This window comes from Megascapheus bottae, chromosome 6 (assembly GCF_031878675.1).
Source record: "Megascapheus bottae isolate mThoBot1 chromosome 6, mThoBot2.hap1, whole genome shotgun sequence".
Classification (NCBI taxonomy): Eukaryota; Metazoa; Chordata; class Mammalia; order Rodentia; family Geomyidae; genus Megascapheus; species Megascapheus bottae.
In genome coordinates, this window is record NC_143514.1 from 3,749,991 (window position 1) to 3,762,327 (window position 12,337).

Here is a 12,337-nt window from a genome sequence, read left to right on the forward strand (position 1 = left end):
TGAGAACCCAAATCTCTAAGCATTCAACATCCTCTAAGGGGTGAAACTATACTTTACAGATATTCTCTTAAGACCCATGGAGAAATGGGGGTAGGGGAGGGATCTCATAGAAATGGAGGGTCTCATGAAAGCCTGGGTACCCATGTCTCATACCTATAATCCTAGATGTTTGAGAGACTGAAATCTGAGTATCATGGTTCAAAACCAGCCCAGGCAGGAAGATCTATGAGACTCTTATCTCTAATACACTATCAAAAAATAAAAGCCAGAAGTAGAGCTGTGGCTCAAGTGGTAGACCATTAACCTTAAACAAAACAAGCTCAAGGTAAGGATGAAGGCCCTGAGCTGAGTTCAAGACCCAGAACCGCGCACGCGCACACACACACACACACACACACACACACACACACACACACACACACACACACAATAGAAGGTAACAGATTTTCCCAGCCCCCAAATTTATATGGAATACATTTTAGTAGGCTCCTCCTTCTACTTCTTCTTGCTTAATTCTCTGCTCAACCAATGGGATGATCTCCCCATTGTGTTTTGTTTACCAATGGTGCCTACTGGGAGGCAGGGATTCTAGGGTAGAGAAGAATCCGGTTGTAAATGATTACCTTTGGTCTTTACAAGTGAACCGCAGCAGAGTTTGATCATCTTATTTTCCAGGTCCTTGAGGCACTGATGGGGAAAGGAAGAATAGGTTCTATGGTATTTTTAGACTTGAAAAACCTGATTTTACAGTCCTAGAATTCAGAGGCAACACACTGACAAGCTGACAAGCTGACAAGCACTGACAGGATTGTGTAGAATGCCTGGCCAGGCTGCCACTAAGAATGATGGACCCTCCACCTGCCAGCCAGATGGCTATCCAGTAGGTATGTCTGCCATGTGATGCCAGCACTTGCCTACAGCCTTGGGCAGGTCACCCCAGCCTCCAGCTAAACCCCAGTCTCTTCACATACGAATGGAAGGGATTTTAGATAAAAATGATTTTGAGGGCATCTTTCAGTTTGACAAACAAAAAACTCACTAATCACCACCACCATTTTCTGCTGCTAAGCATAGGGATGCTGTAACTCGATGGTGGAACCAAGCTAGGCTCCTGCACTTTCTCCTGACAGTCTCTACTTCTCATTAAGACCAATTGCAGTTCAACCAAAGCACTTCCTTTGAGGAGTTTGTAGACTTAACGTGGGATGAGAAGATGATTGTAGCCAGTGGCTCACATTTATAATCCTAAGTACTCAGGAGGCTGAGATCTGAGGATCCCAGTTCAAAGCTAGCCTGGGCAGGAAAGTCCAAGAAACTCTTATCTACCATGAACCACCAGAAAGCTGGGAGCAGAGCTGTGGTTCAAGTGGTACAGCACCAGCATTGAGCAAAAGAAATTCAGGGACAGTGCCCAGGCCCTGACTTCAAGCCCCAGGACTGGTACACACACACACACACACACACACACACACACACACACACACACACACACACACACGGTTGCAGTTGTTATCTCATATTAGTGCCATAGTTTGCCACAGCATGCTCTTCCTAGCTGGTGATTATTAATTCCTTAGTATATGCCTACTATTTGATTGCCTATACTCATTTAAAAATGTGACCTGAGCCCACATGTTTTAGAAATCTAGTCAGCTACTGGGACAACACTGACTCCTCTTGTGTCTGGCATCCTTCCCCATCCCCCACATGGAGCTTGAACTCAGATCCTGGCACTGTCCCAGAACTTCTTCTGCCCAAGGGTAGCAGTCTATCACTTTGACCCACAGTTCTACTTCCGATTTTTAGATGATTAATTGTAAATAACAGACTCCAGACTTTCTGCACAGGCTGATTTCTAACCCATGATTCTTAGGTCTCACCTTCCTGAATGGCTAGGATTACAGGAGTGAGCCACCAATGCCCATTTTGGCATCTACCCATGTGTTTGAAGCTGGCAGTTCCAGGAGCTTTAGCCTTGAGGTGACTCAGAAAAGCAAATGCCAAAGTTCATCAAAGGAGTGAACCCTGAACACCCCTAGCCCTTCTGGTCCCAGTATTAAAACAAGGCTGGGAAAGCCTTCAGGAAGCTAAGGAGGAGAAGGACCCACCCAGGCCTGCCTGGTGTGTCTCCAGAACTTCAGGCAGAACCTTAACTACTGGCCTTTAACTTCCTGTCTCCAAAGGGCCCAGGAAGGACAATACCATTCTTTACAGGGCCTCCTCAATTCCAACTCTCTCCCTTCCTCTCTCCCTCCCTCCCTCCCCTTTCCCTCCCCCTCCTCTCTGTCTCTGTCTCTGCCCCCCCCTTCTCTTTCTCTCTCTCACACACACACACACACACACACACACACACACACACACACACACACACACACACACACACACACTGACTAGACTTTGGCTTTAAAAAGTTGACCTGGAAATTGAACAGTGAACAATACAAAGAGGGATGGTGTTGCAGAGTGGGAGGAAAAAGGGAGAGTGGATTTGATCGATGTGTTCCATCTGTATTCATAGGATTCCCTTTAATATGTACAATTAATATATATTAATAAACAGAACAGGATCCAGGTTTCAGAATTAGTTTCAGTTCCTGTAATGATTACATGGTGATTGATTTAGTTAGTTTACTCATCTCCAAAATGGAAATTAAGTTGTAAAGTTGAAATAAAATGAAGTTTGGAGAGTCCTCAGCAATGTAATCTACAAAGGAAAAAAAGTCGCTAAGTTGAAACTTTTTCTACTGTAATGTTTTGGAGAAGATACAGTAAGATAAAATGCCCAGTGCTTGAAAATATGCATATATCGTTTTTTTTTACAAACTCTATCTTTCCCTTTTTCTTTTTCTTTTTCTTTGTGGAGAAATGTTTGTTTGCTTGTTTGCTGGTGCTGGGAATTGAATGCAGGGTCTCAGAATACACCAGCCAGGCACTCTACTACTGAACTCTGCCTTTAGCTCCCATCTGATCATCTGATCTTTTGGTTTGGTTTTTTTGGGGGGGTTGTGGGGGGAGGAAGGGTGGTCATGGGGCTTGAACTCAGCCTGGGCACTGTCCCTGAGCTCTTCAGCTCAAGGCTACCACCCTACCCTTGAGCCAAGCCTCACTTCCTATTTTCTAGAGGTTAATTGGAGATAACAGTCTCAGGTCCTTTTGTGCCCAGGCTGGCTTTAAACCTTGATCCTCAGATCTCAGCTTCCTGAGTAGCTAGGATTATAGGCATGAGCTACCACGCCTGTGGTCTTTTGTTTTATTATGAGTGTTATTATTAAGGTATTGTACAAAAGGGCTACCATTTCATAAGTCAGGTAAATGAGTATATTTCTTTTGGGGCAATGTTACTCCTTCCTTCTCTCTCTCTCAGGTTTTCCCTCACTCATCTAATCTTTGTTGTTGTTGGTCATGGGGTTTGAACTCAGGGCGGGTACTGTCTCTGAGCTCTGTCAGTCAAGGCTGGAGACACAGCTCCATTTTCCTATTTTCTGGTGGTTAATCCTTCCCTGGGCTGGCTTTGAACCTAAAATCTCAATCTCTTGAGTAGTTAAGATTACAGGTGTGAGCCACTCATCTAATTTTTATAAGTGGTCTGTATCTGCTCATGCATACTTTTTTTTTTTCCCAGTCCTCGGCTTGAGCTCAGGGCCTGAGCATTGTCCTTGGGCTTTCTTCAAGGCTAGTGTTCTACCCTGAGCCACCGCACCACTTCTGGCTTTTTTTTCTATGTATGTGGTACTGAGGTATCGAGCCCGGGTCTTTGTGCATGCTAGGCAGGCACTCTACCAGTAGGCTAAACTCCTGGCCCCTCATGCATACTTTTTTTGTGTGTGCTTATTATAGTGCTCTTATGTGAAGATAAAAAAGGAGAGAGAGAGAGAGAGAGAGAGAGAGAGAGAGAGAGAGAGAGAGAGCTCTTGAATTTTTCTCCACAGATGTGGGGTGTGGCTCAGTGGTAGAGAATTTGCTTAGCTTGTGTGAATCCTTGGGTTCAATCCCCAAAACCACAAAAACAAAAACAAATCCACAATGGGAAAATTCTTTGATGTTTCATCATCCAGTCATCACCCAAAGAAAACCTTGAGTCTGAGATTACAGAATTGACCAGAACAGACATGGTCCTTTCTCTCATGGGAGTTCCAGTGAAAAAATGAGGAGAGCACAAGAATCCAAGACTGGTTTGAACTGAAACTCCTTTGTTTTCTTGGACTCAGAGACTGGCAAGAAACTTTGTCCCCCGATTCCTCTGAAGTTTGGGTTGAGTGCATGCCAGCAGGAAAGGGGAAATAACCCAGCTAGGTAAATTACAGAATTATAGTACCCTAGATGGTTGTGGGAAGGATGACCATACATTTAAGAATTAATTTTCCTAGTAGGGCTGGTAGCTCACGCCTACAATCCTAGCTACTCGGGAGGCTGAGATCTGAGGAAGAGGGTTCAAAGCCAGCCTGGGCAGAAAAGTCTGTGAGATTTGTATCTCTGATGAACCACTAAAACGCTAGATGTGGAGCTGTGGCTCAAGTGGCAGAGCACTAATCCTCCGCAAAAAAAAGATCAAGGACAGTGTTCAGGCCATGAGTTCAAACCCTAGCGTAGGCACCAAAAAGAAAAAGAAAAAATAAGAGTAAAGTTATTTTGAGAGCTATTGAGCAAGAATAGCTGAAAAGTTTACAGCAAGCTAAAGGAGTGGCGTCAAATAACTCTGAGCAGAGGGAAGGATGGAATGTTGGTTCTGCATTTTTGAATACATAAGTCACTTGGCAAGCATGCTGAAGGAAAACTGGATTTTCTAAACCCCAACCCAATGTTTTCTCATAGTGCCTTTATCACCTCTGTCTTATCATTTTTGTTTGTGATTTGTAGCTTTGGGGGAATGACGACATCAGTTAATTGTTGACTTTCACAATTCACAAGAACATACCAAAAGGTACATATAATAATTGTCTTTAACATGTCCAAGAATTTAAATTGCATTTTGTTTTGCAAACTTTTATTACACCCCTTGGAGATAACTGGAAACACCTGTTGTGAAAGAGGTCTCTGTGGCTTCAGCCCACATGCAGGGCCTTGTGCCAAGGGCTTCTTCTTCTTACCTGCTGCATCTCCATGTTCAGCTCAGTAAGAACCTAGGGAAAAGGGGCGTCAGTGGTCCAAATTCTAAAGAGCCAGAAGTCCATCCAGAAATAATAGTCCAACAGTTTAGGCAAAGATATTTTGATTCTAATTATCAAGCTGCTTCTCTTCCTTCCTTGGCTTTGTGTGTACTTTATGATCTAGTATAGTAATCACTGGTCACTTCTGGCTACTAAACATTTGATGAGTGGTGAATGTGGGTTTTGAAGAGTTAGTACAAAAAGAAAATGGAAAATAACACATTCACAATTTTTACTTTGATTACATTTTCAATAGAGTGTACCAATACACTAGTCAAGCATAATATGCTAATAACGTTCCTCTAGCCTTTCTTCGACCTTTCTTAAATGTAGTTATAAGAAAAATTAATAGTGCATGTGTGGCTTACGTTATATATCCGTTAGACAGGTACAGACAATGCCTATTCACACTTAGTAGACTATTGGCGCAAAAAGTCCTAAAGACTGGGCTAGCACTAGCATGAAGGGAAATGTAGTACAGGAAATAAAAACATGTTTATTTCAGAAGTTGAAGAGGAAGAAATCTTTTCTCGCTTCTTACATTTGTAGTATCAAAAACAGTTTGATCATGGAAAAGCATAGCAATGTTTAATGTAAATTCCACATGACATAGGAATCTTAGGAAATGTAGGGTAAAGGTTGCTGAAAGGAGACTATCATGTGGTCTGGGCAGAAAAAGAACGTATTGGGAGAGCCAACTGCTGAGGCCACACTCTAATGTAGAGCACAGCAGCACAAGTTAAGGATGGGGAACCTAGAGAAGAAGCCACAGTGCAAGAGGAAGTGACTTCCCACTGGGTTACAAGCACTGGGAGGCTTTGAGCTGCCATCCTCACACCTGTAACCCTAGCTACTCAGGAGGCTGAGATCTGAGGATCATGGTTCCAAGCCAGCCCAGGCAGAAAAGTCCGCGAGACTCTTATCTCCAATTAACCACTCAAATAAACTAGAAGTGGTACTGTGGCTCAAGTGATAGAGTGCTAGCCTTGAGTACAAAGAGGCTTAGGACAGTGCCCAAGCTCTGAGATTAAGGCCATCTTCCTCTCACCAAAAAAAAGGAACTTAAAATTCTTTCTTTTTGTCTCAGCTAAGAGAAACTTAGCTTCCTTTCCAAACAACTGATTTAAGACTTTGTTCTGTTTGTGCAGAAGTGTGCCCTTCTCAACATGTGCTTTCCGTGTGACTATGTATGTATGTACATATTGAAGGATTGACTCCCTGCCCCCGCTGTTTTCCCAGGTGCATACTGATACCCAGCAAGCCACCAAAGATAAGTGCAGAGTACCTGACCCTGACTCCAGCAGGACAATTTACCGAAGCCCAGACTGTAAATATCCCATCGTGGACTCAACCAGAAAGTTCCCACCTCCTTTGACCCAATGACTTTTACATTAACTTCTGCCCCTCGTGCTCAAACCCCCAAAATCCCCAGGTCCTGTCCCAGCTCAAACGCACAACCTTGAATCTCAAGGGAAGGTCTGTGCTCCTCGCTATTCCTCAATAAACGTCCTCACCTGTTGACCATGAGTCGACTATTCTCTTTCCATTCTCCTCCATTTTCCTAACACATATGTGCATGTTTTCTTTGTCCTAGGGGAGCCTTGATTTGCAAAGAGCCCCAATGCTCTTCTCGTCTCACTTGATACAAGTAAAACATTATTTTTTTGCCTCCCTTCCTTTTCCCCCCCATGGAAGGGTGGGTCGATCGTTCTTGGTGGGTAAAGCCTCTGCCTCTTAGGTGATGGACGTGCCTGAATCCCTGGAGGCAGGGGCAGGCATTTGGCTGATAGGTTGCTAAACCTGTCAGTTCTAATGCCTGGGACTGGGAGACTCCTGTGACCCTGCCCCCTGACCTCTTCCTATTTATGTCCCAACCAGCTCAAGTGCCATGATTCCAGGCCACATATCTCCGTGCTTGTGTCGTATGTCCTGGCTCCTGGTTCTTCTCCAGTCACCATAGCATTCCAATTCAGCTCTTTATTAGAGCAGAATTGGTTTATTGGTGTTGTTTTTGTTCTTTCTTTCCTCTCTTTTCTGCCCTGTATGGCAGTTTCCTAACAGAGTTGGGAGTGTATTTGCTGCTGCTGGTCTTTGAGATAGGAGTCCACCACGTAGTAGCCAGCCTTTTAATAGACTCCAAGATTTTATCCTTCAAAATGTGGCTTCTCCATTTTCTCACCTTATAACACTATCTCATCTCTAGCAAATGATTGCAAAGGGTTCAAATTCTGCCTTACATTCTGGATCTAAATTCTAAAAACAGCCTCTCCAATCTCCAAGAAAAAGTGGCTCACTCTCTGTTGCTCATTGTCTTCTTCTCATTGAATCCAGTCTAAGAAATGGAGTTGCATTGCCTTTGGATACAGTTGGCATTCTGCACCAGCAGTTCTTAGAAAATGGTAACAAGGGGCCAGGAATTTGGCCTAGTGGTAGAGTGCTTGCCTAGCATGCATGAAGACCTGGGTTCGATTCCTTGGTACCACATACATAGAAAAAGCCAGAAGTGGTGCTGTGGCTCAAGTGGTAGAGTGCTAGCCTGCAGAAAGCCCAAGGATAGTGTTCACGCCTTGAGTTCAAGCCCCAGGACTGGCAAAAAAAAAATGGCAGCAAACAATAATGATAATATAGTGAATTTATAAACCAGATCACATATCCAAGCTCCTTTTTACTATTAGTGATAAGTGTTATTCATTTTATATAACCATGATATTGAGGAGAATTGCTGTTTTTTCAATGTGTTTGGAAAAAGACTATGTAGGTAGCCCTACGTTAATGGCTAAAAAGTGTTTTGGTTTTGTTTGCTTTGCTATTTTACTGATACATAATTATAAATCATATTATGCATACATGTATACATATATATGCACATATATTCTATACATACCTAATATACCTCATATGTTAAGTATATACGTGTACTATATTATGTATATAAACACGTATGTACATAAATTTCCTACAAACCAATTCTTCCAGTGTACAGCAGAGAGAAAGAGATAGAGAAGGAGGAGAAGGGATGTAAGAGGGTTTGGGCAGAATCCAGAGTCCCAGGGTGTCCATCCACCTTCAGCAGACATTCTGTAGGGAGGGGAAGTCGAAGCAGGCGCCCACAGGAGGCTCTGTACCTTGATTTGTGAAAACTAAGGACTCCTACTTGAAACAGGCAAGACTGGCTCCTCCAGTTTACAAACAAAGATTTCCAAACTTCCCGGTGAATGAGAATGGCTGAGCTCAGGGCCACCTCTTGAGACTGATTCTGGAGAAGTCTGGGGCTTCTGCATTTTAAAGGAGCCTCCTGGGAAGGAGGCAGCCTCCTGTTTGGCAGGTGGCCAGCTAGACTTAGGAAACAATGTTGAATGAGGAACACTGCTCTCCCATCTCAAAGCTCATCCCAGCCCCCAGCATCGTGTCCTAGATGTGCAACTCTGACCCCCATCCTTCTTTTTTGTCCTTGGGGCCTTCACAGTGAAATGGCTAGACCTAGATGACTGAGTCTCTCTCCTAAGTTAGCAGGGTGAGGGAGAGGGAAGGGGGAGGTGTTTTATGTCTGTTTTGGACAGCTTATTTAAAAAATCACACATACAGACTCTTGAGACAAAGCATCTCTCGGTGACTTCCACCTCCCTGGGTGACTTCCGTGTCCTTTGGGACTATAGCTGATCTGTTTCTTTTGAGAGGCAAATACTTTTCTTCAGCACCAGTGATCCTGTGCAGGTGGTAAAGTTCTATTTGTTACAGCAGATCTGCACGTGTTTGTTCCCAATTAGACACTGGGATTCGGCATACCCTGGTATCTAGAAGCCACGGGAGAGACGATGTGACCTAAACACCGAATCAGTCCCATTTAGAAAACAGAAAGAAGCTCATACTCTTCTGTTTTTATCAAAATTGCTTAGGGGCAATGACTTTAGCTTCTGCTCATGGCATCCATCCGTTTTCTTGTTTTCATCTCTTCAGTGTTGCTGTTGGGCTTTAATCCCTTCTTTGCAAATACCCTGACCAATATTCAAGCAAACAGGCTGAAAGGGGGAAAACAACGGATGGGTGGGGGCGGGGCCCTCTGGCAGTCTGCTTCCTGGGCTAATCCAGAATCAGGAAGACTTTTGAAAAAGCTTCACAGGTAAGATAATGCTCTCAAAAAAGATTGATTTACCAAATGCCAGCTCTGGGCCGATCACACTTTCTAAACACTTGAGCTTCTGGATGAGTGAGATTTAACCGTCTAGGAACCGCCTAGATTGGGTATGCTTCCAAAGGAAAGCTGAGGCATAGAATTTCTTTGCTTATAAAATAATTTAAAAAAGAATAATAATAAAAAAGAAAGTGAAAAGTGTGGGGAAACTCTACAAGAACAATAAAAGGACTGGATGCTTATGGCTCACACCTGTAATCCTAGCTACTTAGGAGGCTGAGATCTGAGGATCAAGGTTCAAAGCCAGCATAGGCAGGAAAGTCTGTGAGACTATTATCTCTAATTAGCAACCAGAAAACAGGAAGTGGAGCTGTGGCTCAGCATGGTAGAGCACTAGCCTTGAGCTGAAGAGCTTAGGCACAGCGCCCAGGCCCAGAGTTCAAGCCCCACAACTCACACACAAAAAAATAAAAAAACAGGGGCAGGGAGTTTGGCCTAGTGGTAGTGTGCTTGCCTAGCATGCACAAAGACCGGGGTTCAATTCCTCAGTACCACATAGAAAAAAAAAAAGCAGAAGTGGTGCTGAGGCTCAAGTGGTAGAGCTCTAGCCTAGAAAAAGTCCAGGGACAGTGCTCAGGCCCTGAGCTCAAGCCCAGGACTGACAATAAGAAAGAAAGAAGGAAGGAAAGAAAGAAAGAAAAAGAAAGAACAATAAAAGGGACAATCTTTTTGTTAGGGTCCAGTCCCCTCAATATTAGGGTCCGTGATCAAAGGAACGAGTCTGACCCAAAAGCTGAAGTTAAACAGAGTTTTATTCTGCGCCTAGCATCGAGAATCATACTGACCGATCAGGAACGTCTCTAAGATGTGAGTGACAAGAGCGACCCAGTCTAATCTTACAGGCTACTTTTATAGATTGCCAGCCATGTGGTTGGGCTGGCCATACACAGGTGGCCAATGGAATTCAACATAGTTGATTGATGGCTGGGCCAACCACTGACACCTTTGCTGTTTGAACAGGACCTATCATCCCAGTGGGCTTCTGGCACACTGCTCTGACGACAAAGGAAAGGGAGGGAGTTTCCTGGCAGGCCAAGACGGGTAGGGTGAGGGGGAATTCCAACCCCACCTGGTTACACCGCCTTGGGTCAAGTACTCCTTTGTTATGAAGATGGGAGATGCCTATAGAGGATGGGTTTTTGGGGAAGTCCGTTTCAATTTGGTTTGAAAAAATTCTGGGATGCAGATGGATATTGGTCTATATTAAATCCAGGAATAACTGAATCTCTCTAGCATCAAGGAGGGGTAGAGGCAGAAAGAGCTGGCAGTGGTGGGAGGGGCCTTGTGAAAAATGGAATAAATAACATTTTAAGAAGAAAAGGAGATTAAAAGCAAGAACCTTAGGGATTTAGTAACTGTGGCATTATATTCTTGCTTCGTGTGGATTATTAGAGATTATAAACCCAGTGTAACGTTATTCTTTGGCTAGCCCTTCCTTTCTTTCATTTAAAATCTCTCCAGCTCTCCATGTTACGCATTTGGTTATTGATAGATAAACTTCAAAAGCAAAAAAAATATTCATTTGTTTTCAGCCGTGGTTGTTGAGGATGAAAGTCAGAGCCATGAGCACACTTAAGTACCCTTCTGTATCATTGAGCCATACCCCAGCCATGCACATAGATTGTCCTGATAAATGGCTGTATACACTGTATGTATACAGCAGTCTTTCGTATAGAACAGTAGCAGGTATTACTGTCATAAACACTTGCAAAAATCAAAATGGCTGGTAGCTGGGGGCTCACATCTGTCATCCTAGCTACACAAGAGGTTGAGATCTAAGGACTGTAGTTCAAAACCAGCCTAGGTAGGAAAGACTGTGAGACTTTTTATCCCCAATTAATCACTAAAAGCCAGAAGATGAGCTGTGGTTCAAAGTGATACTTGGGCAAAAGAGCTGAGGGACAGCCACACTGTCACCAGATGGAGGTAAGAGTTAGTGAAGTTTTCCTCTAATTGTAGGCACTCATCACTTAGGGTCCTTGACTTTGATTGCAAAGTAAGAATTTCTGGACAAGTCACGATGTTAAGAAACTGGTAAGAAACTTTGGCAGGGCTTTACTAAGTAAATAAGCAGGCAAGCAGACAAACAGACAAATGGACAAGCAGAAGGGCAGGGCCACACTCTGTGGGTGCACTCCTAGGGAGAGAAAGATAGATGGAGAGAGACACAGAGACAGAGAGACAGAGACAGATTGAGACACAGAGACAGAGACAGACAGAGACCCAGTTCCTTGAGCTGTTGGGGTATTTAGAGGGTAAAGGCAGGGGTTCTGGTTTTGAAGTTATATAAAAGTCAGTGCTTTGTGTTTGCTCTAAGAACACCTAGTATTATTTTCTAAGTTTCCAGGTGTGAATATATCCTGCCATAATCAGATCCTTGTCCTTGAGACAAGGAAGATGTGTGCGTGTGTGTGTGTGTGTGTGTGTGTGTGTGTGTGTGTGTGTGTGTGTAGCTTGAACTCAGGGCCTGGATGCTGTCCTTGACCTTTTTTGCTCAAAGCTGGTGCTTTCCCACTTACTCCACTTATGGCTTTTCTAATTTATTGGACTTAAGAGTCTCCATGGATTTTTCTATCCAAGCTAGCTTTGAACCACAATCCTCAAATCTCTTCCTCTTGAGTAGCTAGAATTATGATGTGACCCACTGGAACCTGGCAAGTCTTAGTTTTAAAAAGCTTTCCAAAAGATTCCTCTTTGTCTCTCAATTTAGAAGTCCCTCTATTAGGGTGTCATGTTTTGTTAGCAGCACATCTGCCCAGGCTAGATTCTTCCCTTCATTGGTCATGGTTTTATCTTCCACAGAGACATGAACTAGACATTTACAGGCACAGTTGCCAAGGACTTATACAAATATTTCACATATGAAAAAAAAAAGACTGTTACTGGGGCTCACAGGCAATACCTTAGTAGAGTGTAATTCCAGTATTGGAAAAGCTGAGAAAGAGATAGAGGCTCTGAGTTCAAGGCCAACTGGGACTATGATGTAGAAAGTTTAAGAC